Raw genomic sequence first — 15,278 nt, forward strand, 5'->3', positions numbered from 1 at the left:
GGTTTCGACTCCCTGGTCCAGCTCCTCAGGGCTCTTCTCACCCCACAGCAAGTACATCGTGCCATCCCCTGATCCTGGCACCGGACTCCACAGGCCCGAGGGAGGGTCCGGCTTGCGGCGACACACCCTCTGTCCCCCGACCCTCATTGAACCGCAGCTGTCTCTTGCGCCCTCGTGTCTGCGCCCACCAGCACCGCAGGCCCGATCAGAGTCCTCAATCTCGGAAAGGCCGCCGCTCCCAAAGCCCCGCGCAGCTTCCATCCGGCGAGAGGCTCGAACCCTGCTCCCCGGGGCGGACGGGGCGGGCTCCCGGCGGCGGTTGCCCGGCAACGCGGTGTTTGTTAGCGCGGGGGGCGGGGCCGGCGCGCGCGGTGACTCACAGCGGCGTGATGCGGCCGGGCAACTCGCCCGGCAGCCTGGCGGGCGGCCCGGCTTCTGCCGGCCCCGGCGGCCGGAGGGGCCCGGCGGCGGGGGCGTCCCAGCCCCCAAGCGGGCGCCCGAGGCCCGTGGGGAAGCGGCCGAGCAAGGCCCCAGCTCTCGGGTTCGGTTCGAACCCGGGCCCCGCCTCTCACTCTCGAGTTACGTGCTCGTTGCCTCAGTTTGCTCATCGATAAAATGGAGTCCACGTTGCAGGATGCAGTAACCCTGCTCTGGCGCACGAGGCAGCTGGGATTATTACCCCGTTAACACTCCGGAGCAGCGCTTTTGGTATAGCCCCGACCCGGCTTGATCTCCTGTGTCTTTGGGCCGCAAGGGAATCACACCGAGCCTCAGTTTCCCCATCTGGTAAAAGGAGGTAGCAAGAATTCCCTACCTCACGGGTGGTTTGAGGATCCATGAATCAATAGTGAGACAATGGCTGGCGCATCTCAGTGCCAGGAGGGGAGGAAGTGTAGGAAGTTTTCTCAGTGGTCTGAGCCCTACAGGGCAAGGAGGTCAGCGCAAGGCAGGTGCCCCTGGAAATGGGTGTGGGTCACAGGCTCAGAGTAGGATGCCATGAAGACGGCTGCAGAGGCCCCCATCCCCAAGCCGGAGCTGGCAGCACCTGCTGCAAGCTGGCCAGAGGGGGGCCTGGGCTGAGTCACCGCCCAGCAATGAGGAGTGAGTCACGCAGGGCGGGGTCCCCCCCGACAGACCCCCCCCAGCCGCTCCCACAAAGGGCCTTTGAGAAGAGTTCCCCACCCCCTCCTCCAGTCCTTAAGCCCCTCTGGAGGGTGGGATGTGGGCCAGGACCCTGATGGGCTACCCCCAGGAGCCCTGCCTGGCAGGCTACCCCCAAGGAGCCCTGCCTGGCCTGGGAGGCGACAGCCGGTTTCCGCCATGTCTGTGAAAAGTCACCGTGGGCAGCCGGGGGTCCCCCCCCCACGGAAGGGGGTTCCAGGCTGCCTGAGTCATTCCGGGGACAGCAGAGGGTCACATGCACAGAGTGGACAAACTTGAGTCAGGCTGTCTAGTAAGGCTGGCAGGCGGGGGGGGGGCCTGGATTCTGGCTTTGTGAAAACCCCAGGAAGAGCCATCTTTCCAACCAACCCCCCCCCCCCCCCCAGCTTGGGAACCTGCAGCTCAGGGAAACCCATGGCTTTTGGCAGGAAGAGGGGTGCACATCTGGCCATGTCTCCTTGGCTTTACCACCCCTCTGCCTTGTCTACAGTGGGGACTCCTTGTCTACAGTGGGGACTTCTCCCCACCTTAGCTGTCCTTGAACTTGGTGTGGAAGGAGCAGCAGGGCCCTGTGGCTGAGGAGAGTGAGGCTCTCTCTGCAGGATCGGGTCCCACAATTCACAGCGACACCCAAACACTCAGTAATCAAGATGAAACTTTTTAAAAAAATATTTTATTTTTAAGTAATCTCCACACCCAGTGTGGGGCTCAAACCTACAACCCCAAGATCAAGAGTCATGCTCAATCGACTGAGCCACCCAGGCACCCCCTGAATCATTTTTTACAACCGCTTTATTGAGATAAAATTTACATGCCATACAAATGCCTTATTTAAAGTATACAACTGGGGGGGGGAGGCACCTGGGTGGATCGGGGGCGCCTGGGTGGCTCAGTCTGTTGAGCGTGCAACTTTGGCTCAGGTCATGATCTTGGGGTTCGAGAGTTCAAGCCCCGCATCCGGCTCTGCACTGACAGCTCAGAGCCTGGAGCCTGCTTTGAATTCTGTGTCTCCCTCTCTATCTCTGACCCTCCCCTGCTTGTGCTCTCTCTCAAAAATGAATAAACATTTAAAAAAATTTAAAAAATGCACAATTAGGTGCTTTTAGTATATTCACCCCCACAATCAATTTTAGAACACTCTTATCCCCCTAAAAAGAAACCCAGATACCCATTAGTAGTCACCCCCCATTTCCCCTTCATCCTCCTTAGCCCCTGACACAACTAATCAACTTTCTATCCCTGTGTATGAATGGACTCCTATTGTGTGACTTAGGACTGGCTTCATTCACTTTTCAAGGCTCATTCGTGTTAGACCATGTATCACTACCTTGTTGCTTCTAATTGCCAGATAATATGTGGTATGGACACGTCCCCCCCCCCTTTTTTTTTAAGTTTATTTAATCATTTGAGAGAGAGGGAGGGAGAAAGAGAATCCCAAGCAGGCTCCGAGCCATCAGCACAGAACCCGACGCAGGGCTCAATTCCACAAACTGTGAGATCATGACCTGAGCCAAAACCAAGAGTCGGTCACTTAACCATCTGAGCCACCCAGGTGCCCCGACATCACATTTTTAAATCTATTCATCAGTCGATGGACATTTGGGTTGTTTGCACTTTGGGGCTAATATGAATAATGCTGCTGTGAACATTCTGTGTAAGTTTTGTGTGGGAGATTAAGTAAGATTTGAGAAAAATAAACTTTTTGTAAGTATATTTCCAACACGGGGGCTTGAACTCACGACCCGGAGATCAGGAGTCACATGCTGTGTCGACTGAGCCACCCAGGCGCCCCTCAGGTGTAGACCTGAGCCTTCCAGGAAGGTTACCACTGATCACCCAGGGCTATTGAGATATGCCGTCAACGTGGATTTTTAAAAATCTTTTAAGTATTTTATTTCTTTCTTTCTTATTTATTTAAAAAGTTTATTTATTTTGAGAGAGAGGGAAAAAAACAATCCCAAGCAGGCTTGAGCTGGAAGCATAGACTAACCTGGGGTTCGATCTCACAAGCCACCAGCTGATGACCTGAGCTGAAATCAAGAGTCAGACGCTTAACCAACTGAGCCACCCAGGTGCCCCTAAGTTTTCATTTATTTAAATAATGTCTACACCCCACATGGGGCTTGAACTCACGGCCCCGAGATGAAGAGTCTCCCCTCTCCTCCGGCAGACCCAGCCAGGTGCCCCCCAGTGTGGATTTTTTTTTTTTTAAAGAATGTAAACAATCTGCTTAATTTTTATTTTTAGTATATGTGCTGCCGAAGCGAGCACAACAATCTGCTTAATTTTTATTTGATTGCATGTTGAAATGGTACTGTTTGGGGTATATTGGGTAGATGAAATATATGATTAACATTCATTTCACCTGTTTCTTTTGCCCTTTTTTTTTTTTTTTTTTTTTTTAATGTGGCTGCTCGAAGTTTTTAGAATTCCGCATGTGACAGCTTGCGTTTGTGGTTTGCCAGAGCCTTCTGCTGAAGAGCGCTGTGCTGGAACCACTGCCTTGGTTTCCTTCCCTCTCTTTTACTTTTTTTTTTTTTTTTTTAATGTTTATTTATTTTTGAGAGACTCAGAGAGATAGACTCAGAGAGATAGAGCACGAGTGGGGGAGGGGCAGCGAGAGGGAAGACACAGAATCTGAAGCAGGTTCCAGGCTCCGAGCTGTCAGCACAGAGCCTGACTCCGGGCTCCAACTCACGAACTGTGAGATCATGACCCGAGGTGAAGTGGGACACTTAACCGACTGAGCCACCCAGGCGCCCTTCCTCTCTTTTGCTTCTCAAGGAGCTGCCTGGGCACATCGCTGACACCAAGTTGCCCAGCCCACCCGACTTCCTCAGCCATCGCTGTCCTCTATCTCTGGGTAACATCTGTCACCTTTGCTCTCTTCTGCCTTGGCCCCGGGACACTACTTTCTCCTGGTGTCCCTCCTCCTCCCAAATGCCATCCTCCCCAGGCATAGCTGTGCTCACCGTGTATTGATGACCCCTCCTCTGAATATCTCCTCCAGGAAGTCCTACAGGTGTCTCTGACTCACCCTGTCCCCATGCACGTCCTTGGTTCCTCACTCCCTCTCGCTCGCTCGCTCTCCCTCTCGCTCTCCCTCTCTCTCTCTCCCTCAGCCCTGTCGGCCCCAGTTCCTGGGCTCCCCATTCCCACCTTCCTCCAGACCCCTACCTTAATCCAGTCCCGTGTGTTTTCTCCCGGACAGCCACACTGGTCTCCCCGCTGGCCCTCTGCTTCCAACCTTGTCCCCTTTGCAGGGTGCATGACCTGGTACATGTGACGTATTTTTGCTTAAAACCTCCCAAAGACTCTGCTTTTTCATGATCCAGGCAGTGATTGCACAGCTATATTTATTTATCAAAACTCATAGAATTGTATAAAGGCTGAATTTTACTCTCTGTAAATTATACCTCAATAAACTGAACTAAAAATAAAAACCCTCCAAATGTTCCTGTCTTACTTATAATCCAAACTCCTCCCTGGCCACTGCATGGCCCCACCTCCTCCAGAAGGCTTCCCTGATTGCACCCCATACTTAGGCTGGCCCCCATGCCCCCCCACCCCGTACTCACTCGTGCCTCCAGCTCTCAGCCCTGAGAACTCATTACTATCAGCTAGCTATGTGACTGTCCCCCCCCACCCCCAAACAGTGGCGGGAAGGTGCCATATCTATTTTGTTCCCCAGCATGCCAGGAATATGGTAATTATCAATACATCGATGCAACAGATAATTGTCTGAGACTCTGCTCTGGTGCCACAACAATGATCAAGACAAAGCTTCCTGCCCTGAAGAAACTGACACTGACACGTGAGTACAGGAGACAGACAAGAAATGAGATATGCGGTAAAACATATAGTGTGGTCAAAGGTGACAGGGTGATGGGTGAAAAAATAGGGCAGGATAAAGCAAGGGGGTGTGATTTTAAACAGGCAGGGAAGGTGTCACTGTGGAGGTGATCGTTGAGCACAGACCTGAAGGAGGCAGCCATGTGGGTATCTGGGGGAAGAGAGTCCCTAGTAGAGGGAACAGCCAGTGCAAAGGCCCTGAGACTGGACCGTGCCTGGTGTGTTTGAGGAACAGCGAGGAGGCCTGTGTACACAGAGCAGAACGAGCAAGGGAGGAGGTGAGGGCGGGGGTGGGGGGATGGGACAGGATAGCGTGTGCAGGGCTGTGGGGAGGAGTGTGCTCTGAGTGAAATGGGAAGCATGGAGAATTCCGAGCAGAGGAGGGACGCGACCTGACTCGGCTGATCCCAGGTGCCCTCGGGCTTCTGGGGGTGGACCAGACAGACTGTGTGAAGCTGGGGCAGGAGAGCAGGGAGCTAGTGACTGCATGGGACCAGGAGGAGACCTGGTGGGGGCCCTGGGGCGAGTAGGATTCTGATGCATTTAGGAGGGACAGTAACTGAATTTATTAACGGGCTGCATTTTGTTAAGAAGGGTTTTGGCCCCAAGCGGCTGGAAGGATGGAGCTGCCATTTCCACAGATTGAGAAGATGGCTGAGAAGCTGGTTTGTGGTTGGAGTGAGCAAAACTCCCGCCCAGGGCCTCGTCCTGGCCCTGGACTGTCCCTTTCCAGTCTTTGGTGGGGGTGCAAAGGGAGGCATCCTCACAGTCTGGGTCTTGCCTTTTCAAGCTTTTCTCTTGGCTGACTCCTGAGTGTGCGAGCTACGCACCCATCTGGGCACGTGCAGCCACCACCCGAGACCCCCGCTGACCTGGCATGCGTACGCATGGCCACAAACTTGGGGACCCCTTGGGCCTGGGGCTCTGAGCTGTCAGGCACCTGCCTGGCGTACATCTGGGTCTCTAAGAAGACCCCCAGGGGGACAGGAGGTGACATGGGGTGGGAAATCTCTCAAGAAGTTCAAGAAGGGCTGCTGCTGAGTCACAGCCCTGGGTCCCCTATGAGTCAGCACTGGCAGGGGCCCCAGGAACTGGGGGCTGGGGCTGGGGTGGGTAGGGCAGTTCCCACGCCCAGAGGAACCAGGCGGTTGGGGCACTGGGGCTTCCCCTACTGCCTCTCCCATCCTGTTCTGGTCCCCGGGGGGGATATTCGGAGGACTCTAGGGGCAGGAAGCGGGGGAAGGGTGCTGACCACTGGACTGGGCTCCAGGAATCCTCTCTCCTGATCTGACCCGGTTCAGGAATGCAGAGGCCGCCCGCCCGCCCAACAACATGTTGCAGCAAGAAGGAGTAGAGCTAGCCATTAAGAGGGACCACGTGCAAGGGAGGCATTTGTGGGGACGTCGGTTCTATTTACGAAGAGCTCCTTATTTCTGGGGCCTCTGCATTTCGGCAGTGGAGGTTCCAGCCTGGGGGTGCAGGCGGGGTCCCAGCTGCCCAGAGGTAGGGGGTGTGGGAGGCCACGGGAGCTGAGCGCCAGCCTGCCCTCACGGAGGGGAGGGTCCTGGAGTCTGCTGCCCCCTGCTGGTGGCCTCGGGAAGCTCAGCGGGCAGAACTCGGAGCGCTTTTCGGGCCAATCCTTGCAGGGAAGGAGATGGGGAAAGGCCTCGGGCAGAATTCCAGCTCTGCTGCTGTCCAGGCTGTGCCACCTTGGACAAGGGGCAGCCCCTCTCTGGGCCTCAGTTGCCCGTCTGTAAAAAGCACAATATTCATTTCGTTGGCTTGCTGGGAAGAGTCTGAGATGATTGTCCGTGAATGAATGAATGAGTGTTGTACATTTCAGAGTAACCCTCTCCCTCCTTTCAGTTATCGGAGGGAAGGGCGAGGGAGGCGACCCCACCCACGAAGGCCCAATTAGTATTTACTCCTGTCCTCTTCCTTACATGCTCTCCCTCTCAGGGAATTATCCCCCATTTTGGGGGGAGTCAGGCATAGAATAGACCTGGACCCCCGTAGCCTCTGGGGGATCCTAGGGACATCCACCTGCCTGGGCCAGCTGGAGCTTGGCTTTCCGGGCAGACCTGAGGAAGGGTGCAGGGTGTGGGGAAGGTGGAGCTGTGAAGGGGAAACTCGGGCAGGACTATGGTGAGGGGGCCGAAGCGGGGGCGGCGGGGGTCGGGGGGTGGGGGATATGGCCAGGTAGAGCAGGGCCATGGCTCCACAAGGGTTGAAGTCTGGGCTTGAGTGGGGCACACAAAGGCTTCTCTGACGCCTTGTCAGACTGAGATGGGGGGATAAATAGAATGAGAAATCTGTCAGCTCAGCCCTGGACATGGGGAGGCCGCCTGGCTCCCTCACGGTCCCTGAGGTGAGGTGACTTCCCTCCACCAACCAGCAGCCATCATGGCCACAGCAGGCAGGGACTATGAGTGTGTGTTCGGAGTATATGGGAATACCTGTGTGTGGATCCCTGGTGGGAGTCTCAGCGAGTGTCCGTTTCCTGCCGGGTGTGCCTGTGTACCTGATGTGCGTGTATGTGAGGGAACAGGGGAGCCCCCCCCCCCCCCCGGACCTGTGTATAACTGTTGAGTCTACCTTCTGTATGTGGCCTGTGTGCATGCCTATGCCAGATGGTCAGAGGTACACGTGTCCCCAGATATCCCTGTATTTACTGTGTCCTTATGGACCCCTGTGCCCTGGGGACCTGTCTGGGTTTTTGTGTGTGTGTGTGGGTATGACTGTTGGTTTTATGAATTCTAGCATGCCTCTGCCCTTTGTACATGAGTCATTGAGCATATATTTGTGTGTCTGTGAACTTTGTGTGTCTGTGTGTGTCCCTGAGACTGTGTGTGCCTGGCATATCTCTATAGATGTGTTCCTATTCTGCGTGTATATCCATGTGTGTTGGGGTATTGTGTTTCCAGGTGTTCCCATGACTGCACCTGGTGGGTGGGGAGGTATGTCGGTTCTCTGTGTATCCCTGTATGTCTGTGCATCTTGTGTGTGTTCTGTGGCCATCCCTTCGAGGTGAGTCTGTGTATGTGCCCGTTTGGTATTCTCTGTGCATGCCCCTGGGCTCCTCTCTACGTGTATTTCAGTTCTGAACAATCCTGTCCTGTGGAAGCGATGTGTCTGTATTTTGCATGTGTCTGTGTGCTCCCTGGGCCTATTTGTGTAGCTCAGTTTTATGGACATCCTCGTATGGCCGGTGCCCCGGTGTCCCCGCGTGTCCTGACATCCCCTCCTGCGGGTATGTGTGTCTGGAAACCCCTTGCGCACCCTTCCCTGTGTTTGTGGTCCGCGTGCCTTTGTGCGCGTGTGCTCCCCGTGCGCCTTTGAGGTCTACGTGCGTCTGGGTCCCTGCGTGTGCCCGCTCGCGCCCCCGTGTCCCCCGCGCGGGCCCCGGGAGCTGCGTCCTGACGCCCCATGGGTATCCCGCGTGCGTCCCGGTGCGCCTGGCGGGAGGCCTTGGGGCACACACGGTCGCCGCCGGACCCACCGCCCGGCAAGGCGCGGGGAGGAGGGAGGGGGCGGCGGCAGCGGCGGGGAGCGCGGGCACGTCACCGAGACAGACAGGCGGGCGGGCGGGAGGCGGCGGCCGCGGGTTCGAGCCGGCGCCGGAGCCCCGCGGCCCCCTCCCCCGGCCCGCGGCCTGGGGGGGCCTCCCCCCGCCCAGCCCGGGAGCCGCCGAAATGCAATTTCCCGTGCAGGCGCCTCGGCTCAGGGGGCTTTTCCGGGCGGGTTTGGAAAGAAGAGGGGCGACGCGGCCGCGGCCCAAAACGAGGTGAGCGCGGGCGCCAGGCGGGCGGGGGCGCCGCCCGCGGGGAGGGGGCGCGGCGGGGCGGGGCGGCGGCGGAACCCGGCTGCGGCCCCCTCGCGCACCTGCTCGCGGCCCGGGGGCCGGCGCCCTGGCCTCTGCAGCCCGGCCCTCCATTGTTGCGGAGGCTGGAGAAGGGGGGCGGGGAGGCCCCGGCGGCATCTCTGCATCTCGCCTTCCTCGAGAAGGGGAGCCGGGGAGACCAGACGCCCTAAAGAGGACAGGCCCTCAAGTACCCGAGGCTGGGCCGCCGAGGGGGAGGGCAGGCCGAGATGCCCCCGCCGGGAGGGGCTGCATGATGGGGGACACCTGACCACGGGGAGGCCCCGGGGCCGGGCGGTGGCGAGCTTTGTTCTTGGGGGCGCAGAGCGGGTGGGGGCCTCCGATATCCAGGGCTGGGAGAAGCTCAGGTCCGGCGCACGCGTTCGGGAAGGCGCCCCCGGCCAAGTTCACGGGCGCGCGGGCCTGCGCGGGCCCTGCGGAGACCGATCCAGGCGCGATTCGGGCGGGGTGGGGGGGTGCCCCCATAGGGCCTGGCTGCGGCCGTGGCCCCGCGGCTGCAGCGGCGCCGCCTGCAGGAGCCCTGGCGCCCTCCGCGGGCTCCCCGCCGGCCTGTCATTACCTGCGGAGGCTGCAGGGTATTTACTGGGGCCAAGGTTTACTAACAGGAACACGCCCTCCAAAACTGGCCGAAGAAGGGAAAAATGGCCCAGAATCCCACTGCCGGGGAGCCTTTTTAAAGCGACAGGACCCCTTTCACAGGGACTTCGCCCTGGTGGGCATGCTGAGGGTGGGGGGATGAAGACCTCTTATTGGCTGATAGGAGCTGAGAAGTGCCCCCCATCTCCTTTCCCACCCATCCCCCTGCCCTGGACTACTCACAGATACATTTACGGAGCCACAGTTAGATATTCCCAAATCCCAGATGAAGTCTCCCAATCCACACGTTATACGTGGACATACATCATCCCTATTGTTACTCCCATCACCTGCGGGAACAGTCATCCGCACGCTCGCACACACAGTCACTCACGATAACACTGCCACGTGGGCACACACATCACCCACGATGACGAGGACGCGCAGGGCTGACAGCTGGAAAACATTGCTACGCTGAAAAATGCAGCCATCGCCGACAGTGGCCGCAGTGTAGACACCGCCTTGCCTAAAACGTGGACATTCACATAGTTCTCTACTGCACGCGCACACACACCCGGATGCTCAGTGTGGCACGGGCACCCGCAGGCTGTCACCCAGGGTAGCCATGACTACCACAAAGATTTAACCCCCCCCCCCATGTACTGATAGATACCACCATCCATAAGAACTGGGGCAGACACACGTACACATCGTAGACATCCACGTGCCGGCCCAAGCAAGGATCTGCAGTCCCCCAGACGACTGGACACACACACACAGCTGATATAAGGCGTGTGTGGACACTGACATCAGGTCATCATGATCGTGACGTACACACGTTCAGATCCCCAGTAACACAGCTGCACGTGAGGACACACGGTGGCCCATGGTAAGACTGACCTCCTAGACCCCCATTATGACACTGTCACCCACAGACAGATGTGAACCCTTCAGCAGTATCTACACCTATAGTCACCTACCCTAACACTTGATTAGACACCTCGACACCTACAATACCAACACACAGACAGAGTAACACACGCGCAATGGCCCACAGACCCACGGGAAAATGACAGAGGGACAAGCAGAAATCTACAGTCGCCTGGATGTAAAGCCAACACTTGTTTATTGAGCGTCTGTTATGTACCGGGCACTGTTCTAGCACTGGGATGCAAGAGATCAAAATCCCTGTCCTCCTGGAGCTGACATTTTAGTGAGGGCGGTCGGGGGGTACCATGATCAGATGACACACAGACTACAGTCACCCCCAGTGACACTGACAGACGACAGACACCCACACACGCTGGCTCACACGTCGACCTGCAATTACTCACAATTAGCCTGACACACACCCACAGTCATACTGACATCCACACACAAACAGAAGCCCACGGGAGTGCCGACACTTGTGCCGACACAAAGACACCACTGGCATAGACAGCCACCCACCACAGCACACGCCCACCTGGATATACAGACACCCACAGAACCCCCCGAATAGCCCAGCAGAGTAGCTAGGAGCCCAAGCCCACTGCAGACCCCCAGTTACAGGTCCACTGGTAGCTGCTGCCCGAGTTTTGGCAGGCACAGTCCACCCTGACCCAGACCCAGGGTCACCCTGCACCACGAACCTCACTACAAGTGTCTGAATTTCCCATCGACCTGCCCTAGGCCCCTCCCCCTCCCCCACCCCCACCCTCACCCTAGCCCCGGAGAAGCTGGACCCTTCTGCCTCCTCCATCTCTGGCCCCGTATCTGGTAGCCTTGGGATTTCCCAGCCCACCGGCTGCCCCCAGGTCTTGATGGGACAGATGAGCCCCTTGGCTGAGGACCCTGTGTGAAAGGGCGGGCAGGTGGAGAGGAAGCCATGGGGAGGGCAGGTGGGAACCTGAGAGGTCATGGAGGTATCAGGGAGATGAGGAGTCCCCTTCCCCCCAGTCTACACAGCCTGGGCCATCGATGGGACTCCACTTGGGGACCTCCAAGTGCACTTTTGCTACACACTCCATAATGGGCTCTGTCGGCCAGGCCCTGACCAGCTCCTCCTGCACGTGCCCCACCAGGGTCTATCCACGCACACAAGGGCACACACACAGGGACATGTGCACACCGGAGCAACTACGGGGTCGTGCAACCAGGAACACTCACGTGGACATACAGAGAGGGGCGCACAAAGACGTGCAGGCTGCCAGACACCCTCTGGAAGCCATGTACCTCTGACCTTGCGCCCCTGGCCCCTGTTCTTCAGCTTGACAGACCTGCCTCCTTCCGTCTCTACCCATCACGTTCTGTTGGGACCTCTCACCTCCAACTCTGACCCCCAGACCCATGCCAGCTGCCTTGCCTTGCTGCCTTGCCCTTCTGGAGCTCAGGGTGAGGGTGGGTGTGGGGGCAGGTCGGTGTGGTTTTGGGATGGCTCCCCTCACCCATCACTCCCAACCCCCTGCCTAGACAGATCCTCCCAGTTGGGATGGGAGCTGGGGGGGGGGCAGGGAGGGGTGCTCTCCCAAGGACTAAGGAACAGGAAGAGGCAGAATGAGGGCTAAAATGGCCCTGAAAAGTCCTCCTTCCTTGCATCAGGGTCTGGGGTTGGGGTAGGAAACAGCCCCCCATCTTCACTCTGCTGGGCTTCAAAGTCAGATAGGGGGATGCCTGGGTGGCTCAGTCCATTAAACGTCTGACTTTTTTTTTTAACGTTTTACTTATTTTTGAAAGAGAGAGAGACAGAATATGAGCGGGGGAGGGGCGGGGGGGCAGGGAGGGGGTCAGGGGACACAAAAGCTGTGAAGCAGGCTCCAGGCTTTGAGCTGTCAGCACAGAGCCAGACAACGGGGCTCAAACTCACTAACCATGAGATCATGACCTCAGCTGAAGTCAGACACTTAACTTTCTGAGCCACCCAGGCATCCCTGAGCATCTGACTCTTGATTTCCGCTCAGGTCATGATCCCAAGGTTGTGAGATGGAGCCCTGTGTTGGGCTCTGTGCTGGGCGTGGAGGCTGCTTAAGATTATCTCTTTCTCCCTCTGCCCCTCTCCCCCGTGCAAGCTCTCTCTCTCTCTCTCTCTCTCTCTCTCTCTGTCAAAAAAAACAACAACAAAAAAAAGTCAAATGGAAGCCCAGTTGGCCCTTCAGAAAGCCGTAGGACGCTTGATGGGAGGAACGGTCAGCTTCCTCTCTCCCACCTCCCCAAGGGCCCCAAGTCCAGAGAGTGAGATGCAGACAGAGCAGAGCCAACCCTCACCAAGGGCCAGACCCAGACTTGGAGGGGTTAGGCTAACAGATCAGATGTAAAGAGGCAGACGCACACAGGCAGACCCAGACAGCAACAGACAGGAGCACACACAGAGCAGGAGATCCAGACAAATACTGGCCCATGAGGGGCACAGTCAGACCCAGACAGACACCAAGGGCAAGGGCAGAAGCCTGCACTGACCACCATAGACAGACAGGCAGACCCAGGGTAAGCCCCAGGCAACCCCTCCTCCATAGGGCCTATAGGGGCTTTGGGTTTCCTCCCACCCCTTCCTTTGGCTGGAAACCCTGCCTTCCTACCTGGGCTCTGACCCTCCGGACCAGGCACCCTCTGATGGTCCTTGTCTTGGAGACAACCCCTTTAGGGACTTCCCTCTTTGGTAGGTCAAGGTCAGAGCCCTCAAGGAATGACGTCAGAGAGGAGACACAGAAGGAAAAGGGTGGCTTGAGGAGTCTCCCCACCATTGTGCCCAGTACCTTATGCCAGATGACCCCTCATTCTAGCTCCATAGTCATAGTCACAAACAAAGCTTCTGAGGAACCTGGGTGAGTTCTGTTCCAAACTCTTAGAGCCTCACCATCCTCATCGATAAAATGGGTATCCTAATAATAGTGATGTAGGTAAAGCATTATTATTATAAACTTCCCTTCCTGAACCACGCTTCTCCCCCATAGTTTTAGGCATTCTGTTCTTTAGGACCCTGATTTTCACTGCAGGAGACCCCACATGGCTCTCTCAGAAGGGCCTAGATATCCTGAGCCTGGTAAAGGGGGGCCCTCAAACTATCCCCACAATGGGGCCCTTTTGGCTGGATTGATGAGTGGTGGGGGAGGGCTCCCTACTCTGAACTCCAGTCTGGTGTGGGAACGTGGCTGGATCCCTGGCCAAGGTCAAGAACGTAGGCTCTAGGGAAGGGGCTTCATGAAGTAGGGGAATTTCACAGGAGCGAGCATTTCCAGGATCCCCTCCCATGGCTTCCTGTTTGGGGACAGGTCCTACAGGGGCAGAACTTAAGGACCGTGGGCTTCAAGGGGGTGGCCTTGGGGCCTCTGTAGGGAGGGGGTTATGGGGGTCTAGGCAGGCTGACTTTAGAGGTGGGACTGAGGGGTGGGGCTTAGTGGCCTTGGGTGCTCCTGAAGCTGGAATATGGGGGTGCCAGAAGGGGTGGGTTCAGAGGGCGGGGTGTGGAGGCAGGGCTTAGAGGATGTGGGCTTTTTGAAGATGGGCTTTGAAGGTGGTTTTATGAGGGATGACTCTGGGGGTGGGCTTTAGAGGACAGGTCCCGGGAACTGGCCATAGGAGTGTGGGCTTTCAGAGTCAGGCTTTAGGGAGGGGCCGGGGTGGGTGCAAGGGTCTCTGGGGGCTGGCTCTGGGTAGGGATCTGGGGACCTGGCTTGGAGAGTTGTGCTGGCTCAGTCCACCTTTGACAAGGGGCGTTTTGGGGTTAACTTAAGCTCAGCACACTTGGGATCCCTAACCCCCTCAGTATTTCCCAGTAAACTGAGAAGGGACTGGACATTTGAAGGCCTCTCCCCAGGCAGTCCCCAGACCCCGGTTGGAGGTGGCTTTTCCTGAGACTGCGCATGGAGGGTTGGGGTGGGGGACCTTGAGGGGGTGGGAGCCCAAATCTGTGGGCCCCTGGAGGGAGGGACTGGGAATGGGGAGGGGGCAGCATCTTGGTGCAGTTGGGAGTCTGAGCAGGGATTTGACTGATGCCTATTTTGAAGCCCCAGGGTGAGCGACCCTGTACCCCCACATCAAGGGGGCACATGGCCGGGGGGGGGGCGGGGGGGGGTGTCTCTCCTCTAGTCCTCAGGATTCTCCGCTGTCCGGTGGACCAAGTGGCCCTACTGCTAGCCCCGAATTTGCAAAGAGGAACAACCCCCTGGGGTTGTTGTGATTCATAAACAATCTTGCCTTGCGGGGAACACAGTGAAGCTCACAGAAGGTATTACATTGTATTAAAATGACTTGTTTATCTCTGTTGCATCAATGTCCTGGGGCAATAACCGTCTGGCAGCCAGACCTCTTGGGGCCACTAGGAATCCCTCCTTTGCCTCTCACTAGCAGTGGGTGCCCTTTGGCCTCAGTCTCCCAACTGACAAATAGGAGTCCTCTGCACCTTCCAGGACCGTTTTGAGGATGATTTGAGTAGATGCGCGGAGAAACAAGCCCACGGCCCAGTATTGCTGCCTCTATGTAGCAAAGCCTACATAAATATCTACAGTTATTTATATTTATCCTGTGCTTTTTCCAGGTCCTGGAGCAGACAGGTCCTGCTTGCTGAATTACTGAGTTAATAGGTCCCTCATCCCCTCCAGTCTCTCCTGCCCCCCCCCCCCCCCCCCCCCGGCCCCGGAGAAGTTGCCAAGGGTTTGGGGGAACATTCAACCTGTCGGTGAGTTTGGGCAGCTCAGGCAAACCATCGACCGTTGAGTGGACCCCGAGGCCTGGAACTGCCATCCACCCATCATGACCCCTGCCTTCTATATCTGGAGGGCCGGGGTAGCTCCCAGATCCAGCCTGGGCATCCCCTCCTTTAGGCCACAGCGAA

General features: G+C 57.2%; 2 long non-coding RNA genes across 2 annotated transcripts; one reads left to right on the forward strand and one right to left on the reverse strand.

Moving 5' to 3' along the window:
* Positions 1–6,401: 6,401 nt before the first annotated feature.
* LOC144615739 (uncharacterized) lies at positions 6,402–10,293 on the reverse strand. The gene is made up of 2 exons (XR_013554298.2): positions 10,177–10,293; positions 6,402–6,764 (listed from the first exon to the last, which is right to left on the reverse strand). It is a non-coding gene; the product is annotated as an uncharacterized LOC144615739 (long non-coding RNA).
* LOC132678288 (uncharacterized) lies at positions 8,684–15,259 on the forward strand. Its single transcript, XR_009609542.3, has 3 exons — positions 8,684–8,797; positions 11,718–11,842; positions 14,982–15,259. It is a non-coding gene; the product is annotated as an uncharacterized LOC132678288 (long non-coding RNA).
* Positions 15,260–15,278: the final 19 nt, after the last annotated feature.

This window comes from Panthera onca, chromosome A2, assembly GCF_046562875.1.
Source record: "Panthera onca isolate mPanOnc1 chromosome A2, mPanOnc1 haplotype 2, whole genome shotgun sequence".
Taxonomy (NCBI): domain Eukaryota; kingdom Metazoa; phylum Chordata; class Mammalia; order Carnivora; family Felidae; genus Panthera; species Panthera onca.